Here is a 25,336-nt window from a genome sequence, read left to right on the forward strand (position 1 = left end):
ACATAATGTCCTAGGAGTGTCATCTGATGAAGATCATCAAAGGTTAGTGCTGCATTTAGCTGTGGTTTTGTTTTTTGTGACATTATATGCTAGCTTGAAAAATGGGTGTCTGATTATTTCTGGCTGGGTACTCTGCTGACATAATCTAATGTTTTGCTTTCGCTGTAAAGCCTTTTTGAAATCGGACAGTGTGGTTAGATAAAGGAGAGTCTTGTCTTTAAAATGGTGTAAAATAGTCATATGTTTGAAAAATTGAAGTTTTCAGGTTTTCGAGGAGTTTGTATTTCACGCCACGCCTATCATTGGATATTGGAGCAGGTGTTCCGCTAGCGGAACGTCTAGATGTAAGAGGTTAATGGCACAGGCAGGGAGCCCCGCCAACAGCGAGTTGCAGTAATCCAGACGGGAGATGACAAGTGCCTGGATTAGGACCTGCGCCGCTTCCTGTGTAAGGCAGGGTCGTACTCTGCGAATGTTGTAGAGCATGAACCTACAGGATCGGGTCACCGCCTTGATGTTAGCGGAGAACGACAGGGTGTTGTCCAGGGTCACGCCAAGGCTCTTAGCACTCTGGGAGGAGGACACAATGGAGTTGTCAACCGTGATGGCGAGACCATGGAACGGGCAGTCCTTCCCTGGGAGGAAGAGCAGCTCCGTCTTGCCGAGGTTCAGCTTGAGGTGGTGATCCATCATCCACACTGATATGTCTACCAGACATGTAGAGATGCGATTCGCCACCTGGTTATCAGAAGGGGGAAAGGAGAAGATTAATTGTGTGTCGTCATCGTTGCAATGATAGGAGAGACCATGTGAGGATATGACAGAGCCAAGTGACTTGGTGTATAGCGAGAATAGGAGAGGGCCTAGAACTGAGCCCTGGGGGACACCAGTGGTGAGAGCACGTGGTGCGGAGATGGATTCTCACCGCGCCATCTGGTAGGAGCGACCTGTCAGGTAGGACGCAATCCAAGAGTGAGCCGCGCTGGAGATGCCCAACTCAGAGAGGGTGGAGAGGAGGATCTGATGGTTCACAGTATCAAAGGCAGCAGATAGGTCTAGAAGGATGAGAGCAGAGGAGAGAGAGTTAGCTTTAGCAGTGCGGAGAGCCTCCGTGACAGAGAAGAGCAGTCTCAGTTGAATGACAAGTCTTGAAACCTGACTGATTTGGATCAAGAAGGTTATTCTGAGAGAGATAGCAAGAGAGCTGGCCAAGGACGGCACGCTCAAGAGTTTTGGAGAGAAAAGAAAGAAGGGATACTGGTCTGTAGTTGTTGACATCGGAGGGATCGAGTGTAGGTTTTTTCAGAAGGGGTGCAACTCTTGCTCTCTTGAAGACGGAAGGGACGTAGCCAGCGGTCAAGGATGAGTTGATGAGCAAGGTGAGGTAAGGGAGAAGGTCTCCGGAAATGGTCTGGAGAAGAGAGAAGGGGATAGGGTCAAGCAGGTTGTTGGGCGGCCGGCCGTCACAAGTCGCAAGATTTCATCTGGAGAGAGAGGGGAGAAAGAGGTCAAAGCATAGGGTAGGGCAATGTGAGCAGGACCAGCGGTGTCGTTTGACTTAACAAACGAGGATCGGATGTCGTCAACTTTCTTTTCAAAATGGTTGACGAAGTCATCCGCAGAGAGGGAGGAGGGGGGGAGGAGGGGGGGGAGGGGGAGGAGGATTCAGGAGGGAGGAGAAGATGGCAAAGAGCTTCCTAGGGTTAGAGGCAGATGCTTGGAATTTAGAGTGGTAGAAAGTGGCTTTAGCAGCAGAAACAGAGGAAGAAAATGTAGAGAGGAGGGAGTGAAAAGATGCCAGGTCCGCAGGGAGGCTAGTTTTCCTCCATTTCCGCTCGGCTGCCCGGAGCCCTGTTCTGTGAGCTCGCAATGAGTCGTCAAGCCACGGAGCAGGAGGGGAGGACCGAGCTGGCTGGGAGGATAGGGGACATAGAGAGTCAAAGGATGCAGAAAGGGAGGAGAGGAGGGTTGAGGAGGCAGAATCAGGAGATTGGTTGGAGAAGGATTGAGCAGAGGGAAGAGATGATAGGATGGAAGAGGGGAGAGTAGCAGGAGAGAGAGAGCGGAGGTTGCGACGGCACAATACCATCTGAGTAGGGGCAGAGTGAGTAGTGTTGGAGGAGAGCGAGAGGGAAAAGGATACAAGGTAGTGGTCGGAGACTTGGAGGGGAGTTGCAGTGAGATTAGATTAGAAGAACAGCATCTAGTAAAGATGAGGTCAAGCGTATTGCCTGCCTTGTGAGTAGGGGGGACAGTGAGAGGGTGAGGTCAAAAGAGGAGAGGAAATTAGTCAAAGGTAGACGTAGGGAGGTTAAAGTCACCCAGAATTGTGAGGGGTGAGCCATCCTCAGGAAAGGAACTTATCAAGGCGTCAAGCTCATTGATGAACTCTCCAAGGGAACCTGGAGGGCGATAAATGATAAGGATGTTAAGCTTGAATGGGATAGTGACTGTGACAGCATGGAATTCAAAGGAGGAGATAGACAGATGGGTCAGGGGAGAAAGAGAGAATGTCCACTTGGGAGAGATGAGGATTCCAGTGCCACCACCCCGCTGATCAGATGCTCTCGGGGTATGCGAGAACACGTGGTCAGGCGAGGAGAGAGCAGTAGGAGTAGCAGTGTTTTCTGTGGTAATCCATGTTTCCGTCAGCGCCAAGAAGTCGAGGGACTGGAGGGTAGCATAGGCTGAGATGAACTCTGCCTTGTTGGCCGCAGACCGGCAGTTCCAGAGGCTGCCGGAGACCTGGAATTCCACGTGGGTCGTGCGCGCTGGGACCACCAGGTTAGAGTGGCAGCGGCCATGCGGTGTGAAGCGTTTGTGTGGCCTGTGCAGAGAGGAGAGAACAGGGATAGACAGACACATAGTTGACAGGCTACAGGAGAGGCTACGCTAATGCAAAGGAGATTGGAATGAAAATTAACTAAACTACTGGGGAAGCGAGAGAGCAGGGCCTCCCTCACTAACTATTCACTGAAACACTCAAATATAACTTTTCCAAATTCCACTTTAGAAATGATAATTGATGTAAACTACAGTGGTTCAATGTTTCCAGGAATAGGCTCAAAGTTAGTTTATTCAGCTAGATAACTTGGTACAGTATTCTACCGTGAAACCCACCCAGTGCACCATATCCTATGACGATGTAGCTAGCTAGCATGCTAGCATCCAATAACACACGGTTAGCACCAATACTTAGTTACAACAAACTACCAATGGATCATTCGTGTCTAGTTCCTTTCATAACGCAGAAGTAATTAAACGTTGGCTAGCTAACACAAAGTCAGTCCTGCTAGCTACACAAGTGGACTACACAATTCGAAAGTTCAGAAAGTTAAGCTTTCGTTGCAAACATCTTATTGACTAAAAATTATACAGTACTGCTAGCTGGTAGAGTTGGCTAGCCAGCAGCGGCTGCGTTTACCTTTATCTTTGATACAAAGACAACTATGTAGCTAGCTAACATTACACTAATCAAATCGTTCCGTTGTAATGTATTTAGTTTCTACAGTACTGCTAGTTGGTAAAGTTGGCTAGCTAGCAGTGGCTGTGGAGTTGTGGTGTTGACGTCGTTTGGAAAACGACGCGAATGAACGAGTACAGCTGGCTAGCTAACCTTGTTAGTTTCTCAAAGTTAGTTTCTCAAAGCTACACCTACACCTTTAGCTACACCTTTATCCTTGATGCAAAGACAGCAAAGACAACTATGTAGCTAGCTAGCTAACATTACACTAATCAAATCGTTCCGTTGTAATGTAATGAAATTTAATATTACCCGCAGAGCGAAGTACAGCACGACTACTCACTCCAGCATCCAGTCCAGATGGATACCTCGATAGTCAATGCACGGGCGCAGACCTCCATCCTTCTTCTTCACAAAAAAGAAACTCGAAGAGGCAGGATGAAGTGGAGGTGCCGAATGTACCCCTGCCCCAGGGATTCAGAGACTTATGTTTCCATAGCCGCCATCTCGTCCTGTGACAGGGGATACACATGACTCCTGGGAAGTGCTGCGTCTACCAGGAGATTTATCGCACAATGCCCCCATCGATGAGGTGGTAAGTGACGACGGGATGCTGGCCTTCTATGCAGAGTTCCTCTGTCCAGTGTCTGTGTTCTTTTGCCCATCTTAATCTTTTCTTTTTATTGGCCAGTCTGAGATATGGCTTTTTCTTTTCAACTCTGCCTAGAGGGCCGGCATCCCGGAGTCGCCTCTTCACTGTTGACGCTGAGACTGGTGTTTTGCGGGTACTATTTAATGAAGCTACCAGTTGAGGACTTGTGAGGCGTCTGTTTCTGAAACTAAACACTCTAATGTACTTGTCCTCTTGCTCAGTTGTGCACCAGGGCATCCCACTCTTTCTATTCTGGTTAGAGCCAGTTTGCGCTATTCAGTGAAGGGAGTAGTACACAGCGTTATACGAGATCTTCGGTTTCTTGGCAATTTCCTCGCATGGAATAGCCTTCATTTCTCAGCACAAGAATAGACTGACGAGTTTCAGAAGAAAGTTATTTGTTTCTGGCCACTTTGAGCCTGTAATCGAACCCACAAATGCTGATGCTCCAGATACTCAACTAGTCTAAAGAAGGTCAGATTTATTGCTTCTATAATCAGCAAAACAGTTTTCAGCTGTGCTAACATAATTGCAAAAGGGTTTTCTAATGATCAATTAGCCTTTTAAAATGATAAACTTGTATTAGCTAACACAACGTGCCGTTGGAACACAGGAGTGATGGTTGCTGATAATGTGCCTATGTAGATATTCCATAAAAAATCTGCCGTTTCCAGCTACAATAGTCATTTACAACATTAACAATGTCTACACTGTATTTCTGATCAATTTGATGTTATTTTAATGGACAAAAAAATCCGTTTTCTTTCAAAAACAAAGACATTTCTAAGTGACCCCAAACTTTTGAACGGTAGTGTATGTACTTTATAAAATAACATTGAAATCTGAGATATGATGAAAGCAATGTGATATCCAGAAGGGACAAGGGTGGAATTGGGAGAGAAAATGTTGCAACGGAGTTCCCAAAGTTAAAGGAATTCGACATGTAAAACTTTTTTGTAAAAGCTTTTTATGGTGAATTCCGGAATTTTACATGGGTGATTTCCCATAGTGAATTTCCCTCAATTCTGCCCCTGATAGGGGTTGTCAAGTGAAGTAAATTACAGTAGTCACATCACAGAAAACAGTTGTAATTTCTCATCACCTGCATGCGAAGGGGGAGATCCACTGAGTGGTGCTGAACTAATGTGAGGATTAGAGCGATGACGGCCATGCATCCCATCGCTACCACCACCACAGCCATTGCTGCCTGTTTCACCATTGACATCTTCATTCCAAATACACCTGTCAACCAACTCTTCCTGACGCACGCACACACAAGCACGCACACACAACAAAGCAAATTACACGTTGGTGTTCTTTTTATTGCCACCAATGCAGAAGATAACATCCATTTCACCATTGACATCTTCGAACACACCTGTAAGCCCACTCTCCCTTACACACATACACAGAGAGAGAGCCAATGTCACCCTAGTAGGCCATTTGTTTAGAACCAATCAACCTTCGATTATCAAAAACAAATTACACCGGAGTTGTTTCATGCCATCAATGTGAACATTGTAGAGTTCATGTATTTCTTCATTAATAGACAAGATGGATACATAGTGAATCCTAAAAGCATTCCTATCTAATCTTACGTATCTGCTTTGTCTTATCTGATTCTCATCAGAGGGTCACGGACATTTATGTTACCACAGGAATTGTGAGTTTATTTTCTTTATGCTACTTGTCTCCTCTGCCACTGTATCCTCTTCTTCAAGGGGTAAAGAAATGACAAATCCTGCCCCACAATATCTCATCTTAAAATGCTGTCTGCACATGCAAACCTCATATCACAAAACAGTACAGTATTTGTCTTGGTTTACTGCATATTGCTTTTATAGATAATGTTAAAATGATGCCTTTAAAATAATCATGAAAGACAAATAGGAGCAATGACTGACTAGTAGTCAACCATTAACAGAGAAAATACTTGAACTCTATGAAAACAAGGGATGACGATAGATGTTTTCCACTTAATCCTCCACGGTTCAACATGGTCAAAACAACTGGACTTACCGACAAGGAAGTTTCTTCTCTGTGATCTCTTCTCCCTGACCCCAAGGTCAAACTAGAACCATATGCGTTATCTTTGAAATGTTCTAAATTGACTGCAGTCTGGTAAGATCTTACACTGATCAGAGGATAGGCGTTCCACCTTTCTCTTGTGCTCTCACTCACATACTCTATCTCTCCCATTCACTTGCTCTCTCTCTCTCTCTCTCTCTCTCTCTCACTCACATACTCTATCTCTCCTTTTCACTTGCTCTCTCTCTCTCTCTCTCTCTCTCGCTCTCTCTCTGTTTCCGTCTCTCTCACCTCTCCTTAATAAACTCACATTCTCCCTCCTCCTCCCAAGCTCTGATGTAAAGTTAAATGTGTCATCTTTATTCCTCACGTGATAGGCTGAACTGTAACGTTAAAGCTCTCACAACTACTCACAAATGATATTACATTGATCATGTGGACCTTTGAAGTGTGTGATGTCTCATGTTTGGCCATTCAACACGTATTGAAATTACATTTGAGTGCAAAGTTGGTTGGCCCTCTTTGATGTCGCGTAAGTTAATACATTGCCTTGTTTTCCTTTATAAAGCCCATTTACAAAAGTCCCACTGTACCTAGCATCATTACTAAACTTTAGACATACTGTATGAGTTACCACAACGGTCACAGGAATAGCTAACTCTGGAAATTCCTTTGGTCTCTACTGAGTTAGGTACAGTAAATCAACTTTTAGTTTCTTGCACCTTATTTGTGGAACAATCTTCAACACTTTCTTAAAGTGTATGTTTTGTTGCCTCTAAGGGCAATTCAGAAAGCTGACTGAGGACTTTTTGTTTTCTGACTGAGGACTTTTTGTTTTCTATGACCGTGTTTTTCTTTCTGCTTGCATTTTGATTTCTGTATTTTATGTCATTTATGTAATTCAAAATAAAATAAATACAGGGAAGGAAAGTGGTTCCAAAAATAGTATCTTATCTTCACTATCCCACTGAAACCAGGCCCTACCCTCAGGATCACTACATTCCTAAATAACTCAATAACTAAATTCAATTTGTAAGTTTATGAATACACACACAATATTTGTATGTAACTTTAAATAGACTCAATTAATTTACTATAGTTTCATAGTTTGTGCAGTTACTCAATAGGGTGGGTTTTCCATGGGAAAGTTAGGATATTTCCAAATATTTCATGACATAATATTATTTGTTGATCGTGTGCTTTCCAGAGCATTACATGTTTTGTTTCAGAAGTGAGTGTAACGAATGAAACATGTTTCTGAGCCAAGGATATTGACAGCCTTCGTGGATCACACAACAAACTGTGATAGAAGAGGCACAGACAGCACACTGTTGTGTGCAATGACAGAATGAGTTATTTGTAGCCACTAGCTCCTGTACACTGATAATACTTATATAAGTATTATTAAAGGATGTACTCTAAGACATATATACTTGTACTGAGGATGGCGTGGGTGATACATTTTTTAAACCTGAGCCCAAATTTGATGTGTCACAGACAGGGCCCTTCAGTCCCCATACCAATGTTAAAATGTGTCATTCAATTTACATTGATAAACACTCCTATACTGTAAGTGGTATAGAGATATATACTATCGAAACAAAAGTATGTGGACAACCCTTCAAATTAGTGGATTTGGCTATTTCACCAACACCCGTTGCCGAGAAGTGTATAAAATCGAGCACACCACCATGCAATCTCCATAGACAAACATTGGCAATAGAATGGCCTTATTGAAGAGCTCAGTGACTTTCAACATGGCACAGTCATAGGATGCTACATTTCCAACAAGTCAGTTTGTCAGATTTCTGCCCTGCTAGAGCTTCCCCGGTCAACTGTAAGTGCTGTTATTGTGAAGTGGAAACATTTAGGAGCAACAACAGCTCAGCCGCAAAGTGGTAGGCCACACAAGCTCACAGAACAGGACCGCCGAGTGCTGAAGCGTGTAGTGCATAAAAATCGTTTGTCTTTGGTTGCACAGACAGCCTTGGTTGCACTTAACGCTACAGCATACAATTTGTCCTTGGTTGCACTTAACACTACAGCATACAATGACATTCTAGATGATTCTGTGCGATTCTGTGGCAACAGTTTGGGGAAAGCCCTTTCCGGTTTCAGCACAACAATGTCCCCGTGCACAAAGTGAGGTCCATACAGAAATGGTTTGTCGAGATCGGTGTGGAAGAACTTGACCTGCATGCACAGAGCCCTGACATCAACCCCATCCAACACCTTTGGGATGAATTTGGAAGGCTGAATTCGAGCCAGGCCTAATCGCCCAACATCAGTGCTCGACCTCACTAATGCTCTTGTGGCTGAATGGAAGCAAGTCCCCGCAGCAATGTTCCAACATCTAGTGGAAAGCCTTCCCAGAAGAGTAGAGACTGTTGTAGTTGCAAAGGGGGACCAACTCTGTATTAATGCCCATGAGTTTAGAATGAGATGTTCAACGAGCAGATGTCCACATACTTTTGGTCATGTAGTGTATCAATGTTAGATAACTTCCTCTAGCAGTTGCTGCATTTTTCCACATCTCCATGGCAATGACCCGCTGGACTCCGAACACCTGTGTGAGCAACCTCTCATATGTCTTTTCTCCACACTCACTATGGCACCATGACTAGTCCCCTACAAAGGCTTACCTCTGTCCTGTGCCTCCCACACAAAGACTGCAGCCCGTCACAGTCAATTATGAATTTACGTTCTGCATTGATAACGGTTAGGTGTGAATAAAAATGATTGAGTGTCTATGTGTGTAACATGTAGTGCGTATAGCCTTAATATTCATGATGATAATTGTAATCCATATCGTATCACCATCATAGTTGCATCATAATTACCTTTAACATAATTGAAAAACACATCCCAGCATTTCCATAGCAATTGACGTTTCACATGATCATGAAAGAGACCTTGCATTACTCTAGAGATGGCTTCACTACAGTACAAATGTATTCTGTACAATATGTTATTATTCCCCAAAGCCCCTATTCTGATATCTTCCCCTTGCTTGTTGTAAACATATATAAACTTGTAGACAAATACAGGAAAAAGATAGACAAACAATAAACACATTAAATTATAAAACAGTTCTTGACAACAGAGAGAGAGGGAGAGGAGAAAGAGAGAGTGAGATCAGGTGTGTGTGTGTGTATGTAAGTCCATATGTATAAGCAAGCATGTAATTGAGTACGTGTGTGTTCCTATCCACTCCATAATGTTCAGATATTTTTACAGTTCCCATACCTTTTTTTTCGTAACCTGAAGTCCCTCGGGCCTCCATTACTGCACTGATGAAGTTTTCACTTTTCATGTGACGTTTGAGGCTGTAAATCATCATGACATCTGTTTTTCCTCAGTTCTAGGTGTTGGCCAGGCAAACAAGGCTTTGACTGATCTCTACAGATCTCATGTCACTAGAGTAAGCATTCCTCTCTATTTATGTTACATGTAAAAGAGTATGCAGTTTATTGGAGGTGGAAAATCCATATGGCATTGTTGTGACACAATGCTGAGATTGCCATGATGCATTTATTTTTGTACTTTTAATTTATTCAGGATTATACATTGGAGGGTGAATTCAGGATGGCCACAGACAATTTCTCTCACACAGGCCACCTCATAGAGAGAACCACATATGGTAGTTACAGCGCTTTCTTTTTTTGTCTTCCACCTTACTGAAAGAAATACTCAATCTATAAACACCTTATCTTGACTGCATTGCAACCCTTGACGTGCCTTCCAGATCACATCACACGGGACAAGCTGGAGAAAGTCCTGGCCATGATGCAGGGATCCAATCAGAAGGCCTTGCTCACGTACGTCCGGCATTCATTCTAGTTCTGTGGTCAGGGGCGGAAATCCCAGGGGGGACGGGGGGGACACGACCCCCCCCATCCTGGGAAATATATGATTTGTCCCCCCCAATATATCACTGAAACATAACTATGTAATTTAAATAATATTAATAATACGCAATGAAAGCAATTGTGCTGATTATAGACACTTAATAGCTCGTTTTTAAGTTTCAAAAGATTGCGACCCCCCCACCCTTTGCCTCACAATGGTTTGATCCACTGCCAGTTCCTTAGCTTGCGAGGTAACGTAGAGGTCGTATCTACTGTCTGAAAGGCACTCAATGCACGTAACTGACGTGAGGTTAATCCAGTCAATCGCGCACACACACTAGCTGAATATGCAGAGCTAGCGCGCAAATATTAACTATTAAGCTAGCTAGTACCTATTCCATTTATGTGGCGTCGTCAAAGATGGAATCTTTGCTATCGTCAATTTATTCCAAGATCAGCATTCATGTAAGTTAGTGCTTCAAAGTCCCTGTGATAAGGTTAGCAATAAACTGAACAGAACTACACTCTCTTCTACCATTGTTTTAAATATATTTAATGGTCTCGTTGCAAAAGCTAAATTGTCGCAAGGGAACTTTTATTTATATATTTTATTTCACCTTTATTTAACCCGGGTAGCAAAGATTATAGCAAACACCACTGAATTGGTGCTCGCTAGCTTTGCAAATTCAGCTATTGTTAGAAGCCAGCCAATATGAAACAAACAATTAAAATTACAAAAGGTTGCAGCATATGTTGTGTAAATGGGGAACTCATACAGCTGTCAACTCTTGTCACTGCAATCCGTTTCACATTTGCTAGCTACCTTTTAGATCGAAGCCCATATAGAATGATAGAAGATAAGATGATAGAAGCCCATATCCTACTGTAAATAACCTACATACTGTGTGTGTGTAGCCAACCAGGTACAGAAATGGCAGAAAAATGGCAGAAAAAAATGGACATCAGAGTATTTTTCAGTACACCAAAACGCAAAGTAAGAACCCTAGTAGCCTAATATCTCAAAGACTAGTTGATAAAATGTTCATAAGAAAGAAATGAAATTCTAATGGAAATGTTTCACAATGATGTCATTAGGCAGAGCAGGCAACAGATGGCACACAGACAGCAGAGTTGGGGACAGATATGCAGGGACAGACTGGCAGAGACAGGGAGTCTCAGGTAAGTTTGTTGAGTCTTTGTTTGGCAACATTATGAAAGGTTCTCAATTTTTTTTACTTGTAAAATAGGAACATAATTGGAAAATGCCATGGATACCCCCACTCTCAACTTAAACTGGTGACTGAACTAAGATTTGTTAAAGGCAATGGTATTGCTGTTGTGATTAGTTGTGTAGTTTTGGGTACCGGTAGTTAGGAGTACGGCAAACACCTTATTTCTTTGGTTCCGCAATATACATTTACCATATTAAACGTAGGCTATGTGTTACAGCACTACTTTTGGTGTCCCCCTCAGGAATTGTTCTTGAGAAAATGTAATGTAATTGTCCCCTCCAAAGTTGATATCAGATTTTCGCCCCTGTCTGTGGTCCACCTCTTATCCCTCTCTGTCCACCTTACTCTATCTACTCACTGAGCCACGGCATAGCAATTAGAGCATTCCCATAGACCTGTACCAATTCAACCCCATTACTTACCACACTAGTGATATACAGTGTCTTCGGAAGATGGGAGAACCTTCCAGAAGGACAACCATCTCTGTAGCACTCCACCAATCAAGCCTTTATGGTAGAGTGGCCAGACAGAAGCCACTCCTCAGTAAAAGGCACATGACAGCCCGCTTGGAGTTTGCCAAAAAACACCTTAAGACCCTCAGACCATGTGAAACAAGATTCTCTGGTCTGATGAAACCAAGATGGAACTTTTTGGCCTGAATGCCAAGCGTCACGTCTGGAGGAAACCTGGCACCATCCCTACGATGAAGCATGGTGGTGGCAAAATGATGCTGTGGGGATGTTTTTCAGTGGCAGGGACTGGGAGACTAGTCAAGATGAGGCAAAGATAAACGGAGCAAAGTACAGAGAGATCATTGAAAGAAAAATTGCTACAGAGCTCTCAGAACCTCAGACTGAGGTGAAGGTTCACCTTCCAACAGGACAACGACCCTAAGTACACAGCCAAAACAACTCCGGGACAAGTCTCTGAATGTCATTGAGTGGCCCAGCCAGAGCCCAGACTTGAACCCAATCTAACATCTTTGGAGAGACCTGAAAATAGCTGTGCAGCGACGCTCCCCATCCAACCTGACAGAGCTTGAGAGGATCTGCAGAGAAGAATGGGAGATTCTCTCCAAATACAGGTGTGCCAAGCTTGTAACGTCATACCTAAGAAGACGCGAGGCTGTAATCGCTGCCAAAGGTGCTACAACAAAGTACTGTGTAAAGGGTCTGAATACTTCATGTTTAATTTAGTCTTTTTTTTATTAGCAAAAATGTCTAAACCTGTTTTTGCTTTGTCATTATGGGGTATTGTGTGTAGATTGGGGGGGGGGACTATTTTAATCATTTTTATAATAAGGTGTAATCTCTCAAAATGTGGATTAAGTCAAGGGGTCTGAATACTTCCTGAAGGCACAGTTGTCAGTGCCAGCTCAAGCTTATTTGTAATTTTGCTATACCTAGTGTGCAGAGCAGTGTAGGATAACTGTGTTTGTTCTGGCAGGTACTCTAAGCTGGACATGAACACCCAGGAGGTCTATGAGCTGGCTGCGAAGGGGAAACTCCGTCCCCATGGGAAATCTCCCCCTATTATGACAGGCCTGCGTTTATTACAATTCCAACCACCCCACTTTACCTTGGGTAAGTATTTCACCTGTACTGTACAATAACCTCCTGGATAGACACTTGCTCACACACATGGCTACAGAGACACAGGGCAAGCCTCATACATGCAATAGGATTTGGCACGTCTCTTTTTAACTGATAAACTGCAACAGACACCTTAATGTTGCATTCGATATGTATTAGATATTCTGTAATAGTTTGCTAATTCCATTTTTCACATTACATTAATCAGAGGTGCAGTGTTTGAATGAAACCCAGCGATACCTGTGCAGAATCTTGCATGAGGTGGGATTGGAGCTCCGCAGCACGGCAGTATGAAAAGGAGTGTGCCGCACGCGAGACGGACCCTTCACGGTACAGCACGCTTTGACCCGCCAACACTGGACTGCCCCTGGTGTCATACAGGCCATCCAACAGTCCAGGAAGGCTAAAACATCCAAGAGCACACAGCCAGGGGAGGATACAGGAACAGCCAGGCGAAGACAGGAAATAGAGGAAGAAGCAGCAGTCACTGGTGATTCCCACCGGTTACACTTGGTATTGACCTCAAAAGCATTTGGCTCTTGATGTCCTTGGGATTAGATATCCTTGAAAGAAAGCTACACGAGCTGCAAAATAGACTGGGTTTAGTCAATCAATGCAGATGTGGAAAGACTGAGCTATTTTTCATGTGCAATGTCTCTGCTTTTTTTCTGACAATGTAAAATGTGTGACCTCTTTATGTTTGTGTATCAATGTGTTTATTCATCTTATAAATTAAATAATATTCTAACTGTGATGAGATATGATATCAAAATACACTTTACCAACCAAGAAATACCAGAATGATCTACACTACTTCCAAGTCAACACTAGATGGCAGCACAAGACAAATTTGATTAGCCACATTTCAGAAATCATGTTTTAGCAATCTGTGTAATTTTGCAACCAAACTCCGGATTATAAAACATTTATGCAAAGGATTAACACACAAAAACAATACATTCATTATAGTAATGCATTCTCAAATGGAACCCTTCCTTAGCAAGAGATTCCGTGCACATATTTTAGTTGCTGCACATGACCGCCGTCAGTAAGGCCCGTGCTATTCGGGATCTCCCTGTGTGCACAAATTTGTTAATATCCCTGTTGGTGAGCATTTCTCCTTTGCCAAGATAATCACCTGACAGGTGTGGCATATCAAGAAGTTGATCAAACAGTGTGATCATTACACAGGTGCACCTTGTGCTGGGGGACAATATAAGACCACTTTAAAATGTGCAGTTTTGTCACACAAGACAATGCCACAGATGTCTCAAGTTTTGAGGGAGTGTGTAATTGGCACACTGACTGCAGGAATGTCCACCAGAGTTTTTGCCAGAGAATTGAAAGTTCATTTCTCTACCATAAACTGCCTCCAACGTCATTTTAGAGAATTTGGCAGTACGTCCAACCAGCCTCACAACCGCAGACCACGTGTAACCACGCCAGCCCAGGACCTCCACATCCGGCTTCTTTACCTGTGGGATCGTCTGAGGCGGGGTGGGGCGTGCTGAGGAGTACAGTTGAAGTCGGAAGTTTTCATACACCTTAGCCAAATACATATACAAATACAAATACTCCGTTTTTCACAATTCCTGACTTTTAATCCTAGTAAAATTCACTGTCCTAGGTCAGTTAGGATCACCACTTTATTTTAAGAATGTGAATGGGTCAGAAGTTTACATACACTCAATTAGTATTTGGTAGCATTGCCTTTAAATTGTTTAACTTGGGTCAAATGTTTTGGGTTGCCTTTCTCCAAGCTTCCCACAATAAGTTGGGTGAATTTTGGCCCATTCCTCCTGACAGAGCTGGTGTAACTGAGTCAGGTTTGTAGGCCTCCTTGCTCACACACGCTTTTTCAGTTCTGCCCACACATTTTCTATAGGATTAAGGTCAGGGCTTTGTGATGGCCACTCCAATACCTTGACTTTGTTGTCCTTAAGCCATTTTGCCACAACTTTGGAAGTATACTTGGGGTCATTGTCCATTTGGAAGACCCCTTTGCGACCAAGCTGTAACTTGTTGCTTCAATATATCCACATAACTTTCCTTCCTCATGATGCCATCTTTTTGTTAAGCACACCAGTCCCTCCTGCAGCAAAGCTCCCCCACAACATGATGCTGCCACCCCCGTGCTTCACGGATTGGATGGTGTTTTTCGGCTTGCAAGCCTCACCCTTTTTCTTCCAAATATAACGATGGTCATTATGGCCAAACAGTTCTATTTTTGTTTCATCAGACCAGAGGACATTTCTCCAAAAGGTATGATCTTTGTCCCCACTGTAGTGGCTTCTTCCTTGCTGAGCGGCCTTTCAGGTTACATCGATATAGGACTCGTTTTACTGTGGATATAGATACTTTTGTACCTGTTTCCTCCAGCATGACTCCCAATCAACAACAACGAACTTCAGCTGTGCCTGATTGGGAGCCACACACGGTCCAAAACAAAGAAATACAAAACCTAGAAAAAGAACATAGAACGCCCACCCAATGTAACACCCTGGCTTAACCAAAATAAAGAACAAAAAAAAAACTCTCTATGGCCAGGGCATTACAGTACCCCCCCCCATCCCCCCCGCCCCCCTAGGTGCGGGCTCCGGCCGCAAAACCTGACACTGAAGGGGAGGGTCCGGGTGGGCCTTCTTACGGCGGCGGCTCAGGTGCGGGACGTGGCCTCTGCCCCACCCTTGGCGTCGCCCTCTTAGGTGGCGCACCTGGCCGAGCCGAAGGTCTGGTGGGCGACCCTGACTTCGCCCGGCTGGCGGGCGACCCTTGTTGCGCCCGGCTGGCGGACGACCCTGGCTGCGCCCGGCTGGCGGGTAGCGATGGCTGCGCCCAGCTGGCGGGCGACCCTTGCTGCGCCTGACTGGCGGATGACCCTGGCTGCGCCCGGCTGGCGGCCGGCGATGGCAGATCCGGACAGGCGGGCGGCGATGGCAGATCCGGACAGGCGGGCGGCGATGGCAGATCCGGACAGGTGGGCGGCGATGGCAGATCCGGACAGGCGGGCCACTCTGGCAGATCCGGACAGGCGGGCCACTCTGGCAGATCCGAACAGGCGGGCCACTCTGGCAGCTCCCAACAGGCGGGCCACTCTGGCAGCTCCCAACAGGCGGGCCACTCTGGCAGCTCCGAACAGGCGGGCCACTCTGGCAGCTCCGAACAGGCGGGCCACTCTGGCAGCTCCGAACAGGCGGGCCACTCTGGCAGCTCCGAACAGGCAGGGCCACTCTGGCAGCTCCGAACAGGTGGACGACCCTGGCTGCGCCCGACTGGCGGATGGCTCTGGCGGCACCAGACTGGCGAGGCTGGGCTGACGCACTAGATGCCTGATGCGTGGGGCTGGTACAGGATGTGCCAGTCTGGGCACACGCACCTTAGGGCTAGTGCGGGGAGCGGGAACAGGCCGAGTCAGACTGGGCTGACGCACCTCAGGGCTAGTGCGGGGAGCTGGCCTGGGGCTCCATCCTCGCCCCGCCAAACTGCCCTTGTGCCCCCTCAAAAAAATTCTTGGGGCTGCCTCTCGGGTTCCCTTACCAGCCGTGTTCCCCGGTCCTCGCCAGATATCCTCTGCTGCTTGGTCCTGGTATGGTGGGTAATTCTGTAAGGGCTGTCTGAAGAGAGATTGGACCAAAACGCAGCAGAGTTAGTGTTCATCTTTCAATTTAATTGTAGCCAGAACACTATTCGAACAAAACAAGGAAACCAACAGCCAAACAGTCCTGTCAGGTGCAAAACACTAAACAGAAACAATCCCCCACAAAACCCAAAGAAAACACATGCTCCTTATGTGTGACTCCCAATCAACAACAACAAACTTCAGCTGTGCCTGATTGGGAGCCACACACGGTCCAAAACAAAGAAATACAAAACCTAGAAAAAGAACATAGAACGCCCACCCAATGTAACACCCTGGCCTAACCAAAATAAAGAACAAAAAAAAAAACTCTCTATGGCCAGGGCGTTACAGCGGTATGACGGCTACGTATTCCCATGGTGTTTATAGTTGCGTACTATTGTTTGTACAGATGAACGTGGTACCTTCAGGCGTTTGGAAATTGCTCCTAAGGATGAACCAGACTTGTGGAGGTCTACAATTTTTTTCTGAGGTCTTGGCTGATTTCTTTTCATTTTTCCATGATGTCAAGCAAAGAGGCACTGAGTTTGAGGGTAGGCCTTGAAATACATCCACAGGTACACCTCCAATTGACTCAAATTATGTTAATTAGCCTATCAGAAGCTTCTAAAGCCATGACATCATTTTCTGGAAATTTCCAAGTTGTTTAAAGGCACAGTCAACTTAGGCCTGGTGGATGGGGGTGGTCCAGGACTAGAGAAAAGTGGTGTCCCAGCCATCAGCGTAGCTCACATTGGGAACCACTATGTCTATGACTACCTGACCTCTCAGTCGCTAGGCCTCCATGGGTACTTGCTGGGCAGACAGGGCAGGGATAATTACCCTGATGCACCCCACAGCATCGATTAAAGACCCCGTAGGAGCTACCTGCACGTCTCCAGAAAGACATGGACTAAATGTTATTTATTACCCAAGTAAACTCAGGCCGGGATTCAAACAAACCGCACCAACATCGCCCTGCTCTTGACTTCATTTTGTTTCAATCCCAGTTCGTTTTCAGAGTTGATTTACTAGTTTTTATTTAGTTTCAGTTTGATAAAAACATTTCTATTTCATTTTTTTATTATTTAGTTTCAGGTTTAGTGGTAGGCACAGAAAGTAGCCTATGCGTGGGAGGTTAGGAGCCATTTGTGTGTTGTAGGCATATAGTTTGTTTGTTTGGGATGTCACTTCCTGCCACTGGGGAAGAAGTAATGCATACGGTGATGGGCCAGGACATAGGTTTGGTTAGATTTAATTTATAAATCAATCCTATTGTGACTTGGATTTAAAAGAATAAGCACCTAGACTGGTGCAAGAAATAGGATGGAAGGAAACTCTTGCCCATGTTTACACCAATCCAATGTTTTTTAACTTCAGTAGTAGATGTAAGAAGAATCAAATACCTTTACCTTTATCTGACAGAAAGAAAGAGGAAAAACCTACAAATGAAGTCATGGCACATCTGACATGATATGCTTATGTATCACTGACTAACCCCTTCAAATAGGTTTAATAAAATCAGCTGCAACAACAAAAACATATATCAGTTCCCAGGCAGCCAGCTTGTGTGTGTGTTCTGGTTTATCTTAAAGAAGACGGTATTCCAGAGAGGTCGTCGTTCGGTTTCTCAAGCCTGATGAAAGTGGTCCACAGACAGAGAATATTCTCTCTAAGAATACTTGGGATGCAGGGGCAGAAACCAGATCCAGTGCCACACAGCACAGCTTTGGATCAAATCAAATGGTTAAAGGCTTGTAAGTAAGAGTTTCACGGTAAGGTCTACACTTGTTGTATTCGGCGCATGTGACAAATAAAGTTTGATTTGATCAACAGCCATCCTTGCCTGCCAGAATTGGAGGTGACTCTGTAAACATGCCACCCTTTACCTATTCCAGGTATTTCCTCACTTCACACGGAGCACTTAATGCTCTCTGCCAGGTTGACCCTCCGGCTGGACAGTGACCTCAGACACAATCTTCAATGTACGGAATCTATATTTCTGAAGCACTGTGGTCGAGATGCTTGCTGCATTCATCATCCTGGCATCTTCCTATGGTCCTGCTGCTCCACGGCTGTACTCTCTGATTTGTTGAAGTATAAAAGACTCTGCTTCCCTCATCAGTGGCTCCATCTCTGTTGAGCAAGGTACCAGAGACACACTTGGGTCCATTAGGCAAGCTGCATGTGAGAAGTGCTCACAGTGACTTCAGGAGGACGTGTGTCAACTGTTTTGTCTAGTGTGCCTCAAGGTTGAGAAGGTACGGCACCACATCAGACAACGACTATCAGTTTGAAGTTGGTCATTATGAATTGTGAATGGCTCCAGCAACTTCACGAGCTGCTCTAGCTTGGCCCAGCCATGCTCTGTGCTCGCCCTCGGATTTCTTCCCTGTTAGCTAGTGATAGCTAGTGATAGTGATCCACAAACTAGGCCTCTGAAACATCGCCATCTACAGGCAGCATTAGAAAAAAAGCTTAAATCCCCAGAAGTTTAGGAGAAAAAACTCAAACTAAGCATAATCTATGCTGTTTTTTATTTTATATGAGTTAGTTTTGCAGCAAAAGGTAATAGTTTCAGTATAGTTATAGTTTTCCAAATGTTTTTTGTTTTTATTTCAGTTTACTAAATTGTTTTTAAAACTGTAGTTTTTATTTTAGTTTCAGTTTTTGTTTTCTATAATAACCTTGCTTGCTATCGATGTTAGTGAAACCAGCCCCAAAACTATTAACATATTACCACTTTTAGATGATCTAAAAATGCCCTCTGTATGTATTTGGACAGTGAAGCAAAACTTTTAAATGTGGCTCTAAACTCCAGCATTTTGGATTTGAGATTAAATGTTTTACATTAGGTGGCAGTACGGTACAGTGGGGTAAGTTGAGCCAAAGGGGTAAATTGAGACATCCTTGTTTCTAGGAAACCATATAAAATGTTTATAATTTGACCAAAAATTCCTAATTTCTTGGAGTCTGTGAAGGAAGAAACCACATGGAAAGTGTGGTAAGCAAGTTAGGTCCAAAAACAGATTTTCACCAAGTCATATAAATGTATTGCATTAGAGGTTTCATGATGCTTGAATCTAAACCAAAGTAGATACTTTTAAGATTGTTCTATACATCAATTGGGGTCTCTATAAGCTTCAATATGAGGTCCTAAACCTAGCATGAAAATGCATCATTGTAGCTTTATGGGCTAAATATAGTCAAAATGTTCGCCTTGGGGTAAGTTGAGCCAATGGCAAGTTGAGCAAATGTAAGTGTTTTCTTCCCAAGTGTAATGCAAGGCATTATTGCTGTGATATGAGGTAAGAACAGGGCCTGGCCTATGTTAACAGTGTTAAAAAAAACTTCCAAAGTGTTTGTTATGTGTTAAGCCTGTGCTAAAAGAGATGGTTAAAATGATTAAAATACAAAAAAAAACTATTGTGATTGTGGTGGTAATATTCTATTCAGTACAGAAATGTGTTGGAGGTTTAGCTTACCATCAACTTAACCCGGAGTAACCCATAACATGATGCAGCCACCAGTATGGTTGAAAATATGAAGAGTGGTACTCAGTAATGTGTTCTATTGGATTTGCCCCAAACATAAACCTTTGTATTCACTATTATTGCACACAGAGTGAGTCCATTCAACGTAGCAAAGTTTTACTCCTGAACTTATTTAGGCTTGCCATAACAAAGTGGTTGAATACTTATTGACTCAAGACATTTCAGCTTTTAATTACTTTGTAGAACATTAGAAAAACATAATTTCACTGTAACATTATGGGTTATTGTGTGTTGGCCAGGCTGTAACACAACAAAATGTGGAAGAAGTCAACAGGTGTGAATAATTTCTGAAGGCACTAAATGTCTAGCGCTCCCGAGTGGCGCAGCGGTCTAAAGCACTGCATCTCAGTGCACGAGGCATCACTACAGTCCCCGGTTTGATTCCAGATTGTATCACATCCGGCCCTGATTATGAGTCCCATAGGGCTGCGCACAATTGGCCCAGCGTCGCCGGGGTAGGCCGTCATTGTAATTAAGAATTTGTTCTTGCCTGGTTACATTTAAAAAAGTCAAACAAACAACAATGATTGCGAAGTTAAACAAACCATACACCTTGTTAACGGAAGTCCTTGTGAATAGAGTGGTATGGTTTATTTAACTTTGCAATTATTGTTTTTTGGTGAATGATGACTGGAGTAATTTTCTTTCTAAGTGAGTCGATAAGATGCTGATAATGCCATGATTAAGAAAAACAATGCATCGTGAATAAAGTTACAGAAGTTACAACAAAACATGCTAATCTCTCACCAATACCAGTAACGGGAGAGTGGGGGCGTTTGTTATGATATTTTTCCCTCCTTCTCACTTTTTATCATTCACAATTAATTCATGATTATGCATAATAATGGTATCTTCCACATGAATTTAGACGTGTTCAAAAACATTCTATTCTTACTTACAATAAAAGTGACTCCAAAAGGCCACACTACATTATTCACCATTCACTTCCTATTGGACAAAACATAATCTGAAACACACCAAAACAAGCTGTGAATGCATCCAAAATGTGTATAAAGTCACAAGCTTTACGTAGTCAACGTGTGCTAGGAATATGGGACCAAATACTAAACATTTTACTACTTTAATACACTATAAGTGAATTTGTCCAAATACTTAAGTATTTTACATTTGAAGAAGTCATGACTTCTAAACTGTAAAACAGACATGTATTTAAAAAAATAAATAAAATAAAGATGACATTCTGTAGTGTCGCCTCAAATGAAACATTTGATCTCAAACCCAAAATGCTGGAGTATAGAGACCAATTAAAATGTTTAGCTTCACTGTCCAAATACATTCTGAATAATATATCTAACATTTTCCGAATACACTTTCTGTCAAGTTGTTGTGACAGCCTCCAATAAATGGATTATGTTCAATAAATACAAATGTCTGTTCTGCAGCCAGTCCTGCTTTCATCCAGGGGCAAAAATCTGATATCAACTTTGGAGGGGACAATTACATTCAATTTTCTCAAGAGCAATTCCTGAGGGGGACACCAAAAGTAGTGCTGTAACAAATAGCCTACATTGTAATATGGTAAATGTATATTGAGGAACCAAAGAAATAAGGTGTTTGCCGTACTCCTAACTACCGGTACCCAAAACTACACAATTAATCACAACAGCAATACCATTGCCTTTAACAAATCTTAGTTCAGTCACCAGTTTAAGTTGAGAGTGGGGGTATCCATGGCATTTTCCAATTATGTTCCTATTTTACAAGTAAAACAAATTGAGAACCTTTCATAATGTTGCCAAACAAAGACTCAACAAACTTACCTGAGACTCCCTGTCTCTGCCAGTCTGTCCCTGCATATCTGTCCCCAACTCTGCTGTCTGTGTGCCATCTGTTGCCTGCTCTGCCTAATGACATCATTGTGAAACATTTCCATTAGAATTTCATTTCTTTCTTATGAACATTTTATCAACTAGTCTTTGAGATATTAGGCTACTAGGGTTCTTACTTTGCGTTTTGGTGTACTGAAAAATACTCTGATGTCCGTCTTTTATTTTTCTGACATTTTTCTACCTGGCTGGCTGGCTACACACACACACAGTGTGTAGGTTATTTACAGTAGGAGATGGGCTTCTATCATCTTATCTTTTATCATTCTATTTGGGCTTCAATCTAAAAGGTAGCTAGCAAATGTGAAACGGATTAAAATGACAAGAGTTGACAGCTGTATGAGTTCACCATTTACACAACATATGCTGCAACCTTTTGTAATTTTAATAGTTTGTTTCATATTGGCTGGCTTCCAACAATAGCTGAATTTGCAAAGCTAGCGAGCACCAATTCCGTTTCAGTGGTGTTTGCTATAATCTTTGCTACCCGGGTTAAATAAAGGTGAAATAAAATAAATAAATAAAAGTTCCCTTGCGACAATTTAGCTTTTGCAACGAGACCATTAAATATATTTAAGACAATGGTAGAAGAGAGTGTAGTTCTGTTCAGTTTGGACTTCAGTTTATCGCTAACCTTATCACAGGGACTTTGAAGCACTAATTTACATCATCTGCATGCTGATCTTGGAATAAATTGACGATAGCAAAGATTCCATCTTTGACGAGGCCACATAAATGGAATAATTACTAGCTAGCTTAATAATTAATATTTGCCCGCTAGCTCTGCATATTCAGCTAGTGTGTGTGCGCGATTGACTGGATTAACCTCACGTCAGTTACGTTCATTGAGTGCCTTTCAGACAGTGGATACCACCCCTCTGTTACCTTGCCAACTAAGGAACTGGCAGTGGATCAAACCATTGTGAGGCAAAGGGTGGGGGGGGGGTCGCTATCTTTTGAAACGTAAAAACGCGCTATTAAGTGTCTATAATCAGCACAATTGCTTTCATTGCGTATTATTAATATTATTTAAATTACATAGTTATGTTTCAGTGATATATTGGGGGGGACAAATCATATTTTTCCCAGGATGGGGGGGTCATGTCCCCCGTCCCCCCCGGGATTTCCGCCCCTGCTTTCATCTACCACTGACGATATTTCATCATAGTCGATCTCCTTTCTTAGTGCTCTGCAGCTCATATTGGCACACTTCAGCTCATATCACATGTATCATCAATCATATAACCCAACTGCATTATGGAAAATAAGAACAGTCACCATTACTTTTGTGTTTACAATAAGAAAGACATCTCTATCATGCTTACAGGCCTGGCTACAGCCCATGTGTCACACTTGGGATGGATCAGAATTTACAAAACAGGCAAACCCCCTAAACCCTCTAATTCAATGCCATGGACATGCTCCTTATCATTCCAATGCAGACTTGAAATCCAACCACAAAATGTGTGCCTGCAGGGTGTGTTAATTGGCATGCAAGTGTGCCAAACTGCCTGGCGAGAGGAGGGAGGAGTTTGACGTTCTGACATTGTAAGAGGGAGTGGATCATTACACAGCCCACTGGAGCACATGCATTATAATGAATCTGCTGTGAACTACAGTACCATCGTTGGTCAACGCTTACTGGGAAAGTAGTTAGTCTGTGGACTGGAATCCCTTCTCTCAGATTAGATTGCGTGAGATTCTTCCCTATACACTGAGCTTACAAAACTCTAAGAACACTTTCCTAATATTGAGTTGCACCCCCCCCCCTTTTGCCCTCAGAACAGGCTCAATTCGTTGGGGCATGGACTCTAAATGGACACCGATGCTTCCCACAGTTGTGTCAAGTTAGCTGGATGTCCTTTGGGTGGTGGACTTTAACCGGTCTCCTCCCCTTCACTGATTGAAGTGGATTTAACAAGTGACATCAATAAGGGATCATAGCTTTCACCTGGATTCACCTTGTCAGTCTATGTCATGGAAAGAGCAGGTGTTCATAATGTTTTGTACACTCAGCGTGTACTGCGTCAATGGAAGAGTTAAGCCGTTACTGCGAGAACAGTAGATCCATTTTTATTTTTTTTATTTTACAAAGAAATATCCCATTAAAGACCATCTATGTTTATGTTGAGTGCAGATGTCATTGGGTGTTTTATTTAATGATGATTATGTGTTTGAGCACAGTCAACAAAGATGTCCGAGGGGGAGAGAGAGAGAGCATGGGCCCAGGAGGCTGGAAAGCCAGGTGGGGAAGTAGGAGCTTGATCACTTAACCCTAATACCCAAATACTCTTACTTCTAGCCTAGCCATCTGCTCCGAGGCAGATAATGGGAATGTTGGGTTAGGATCAGAAAGGAGAGGACAGGGGAGCAAGCCAAAAATGAGGGAGGAGGGGGTCCAAAGTACGACAATTGAAATCAGACTGTCCCGAGGGGTATACTACGATGCAAGCTAGTTCTACTCAGGGTTTTCTAATGCTAGCCAGCTTGTAGTTAGCTTCACATTCCAGTTTAGGCTTTATCTATATTACAACAGTGAATATTGCTAGTCCGCCTGCCGTTAACTCTAGCAGGCTTGTAACTGCACATGCATGTCGCACGCCAAACTCTTCATTGAGACAATGCTGAAACGTCAATCAATGGTCGAGTCAATGGCACATTTCCATTTGTGCCGAAATCAAAATGAAAGAAAAGTTGTCATGCAAATTCTGCAGGCTATGGTGTGAAATAGGCTTGTAGAAGGGCCGTCTTTATTTTATCACGTTATTGCAGTCTTTGTTGTGCTATTGTAGGGCGGCCCAGCCCCCGAAGTGACTCATCAACACTATATGCAAAATCATTTGTCTTCTCAGGAATTCAGCATTCTCTACTATGCAGAGATGTTGGGATTTAGAGAGGGGCCGACCGTCTCGAGTCTACTTGCAGCATAAAGTAGATTAGGAGCTTTCTCCTAAAATGTAGGATGTTGATTATGTGACGATAATTTGTTAATTATTTCTTCCCTTGCAACTCAATCATTTCTACATCCATTTGTGATGGCGATGTAGGTTACTTTTGAGAATGTGCTTTTTTATGTATTCAGACTGCTAGACAAAAGGAAATGGCGCCTGTTACTCACATAATATTTGCGTAGTGCATATGGCTAAGTCCATCTGTATGTATAGATGTGCGTGTGCTATGAGTCAAGTCATTGCCTTGTTTCTAACAAAATGGCCGTAGAACCTTCACCACTGGTATGCTAATGTTGGGTGCTGTATACTGAGATGCTAATACATTTCATTTTCAATTTGCTTGTGAAACCAGTTGCCCTAAAGTCATGATTTAACTTCAGGAATTGTTCTTGATTATTTCAAAAGTCTGGTTCTTTAGTTTATTTTCTCATTTTCAAGGCTATTCCATTTTCTCTCAAAGGGAGGAGAGTTTTTCATTTCAAATATTCTGTTTTATATGATGCAGTGAGCTTTGATGTATTTTATATTAATCTGACTGTTTTGATAAAACTAC

At 43.2% G+C, this 25,336-nt stretch overlaps 1 pseudogene; it reads left to right on the forward strand.

Annotated features, from left to right (window-relative positions):
- The first annotated feature begins 6,668 nt into the window (after positions 1-6,668).
- Positions 6,669-13,358, forward strand: LOC106565485 (pseudouridylate synthase TRUB2, mitochondrial-like; annotated as a pseudogene).
- Positions 13,359-25,336: the final 11,978 nt, after the last annotated feature.

The sequence above is a fragment of the Salmo salar genome, chromosome 12 (genome assembly GCF_965601325.2).
Source record: "Salmo salar chromosome 12, fSalSal1, whole genome shotgun sequence".
Lineage (NCBI taxonomy): Eukaryota > Metazoa > Chordata > Actinopteri > Salmoniformes > Salmonidae > Salmo > Salmo salar.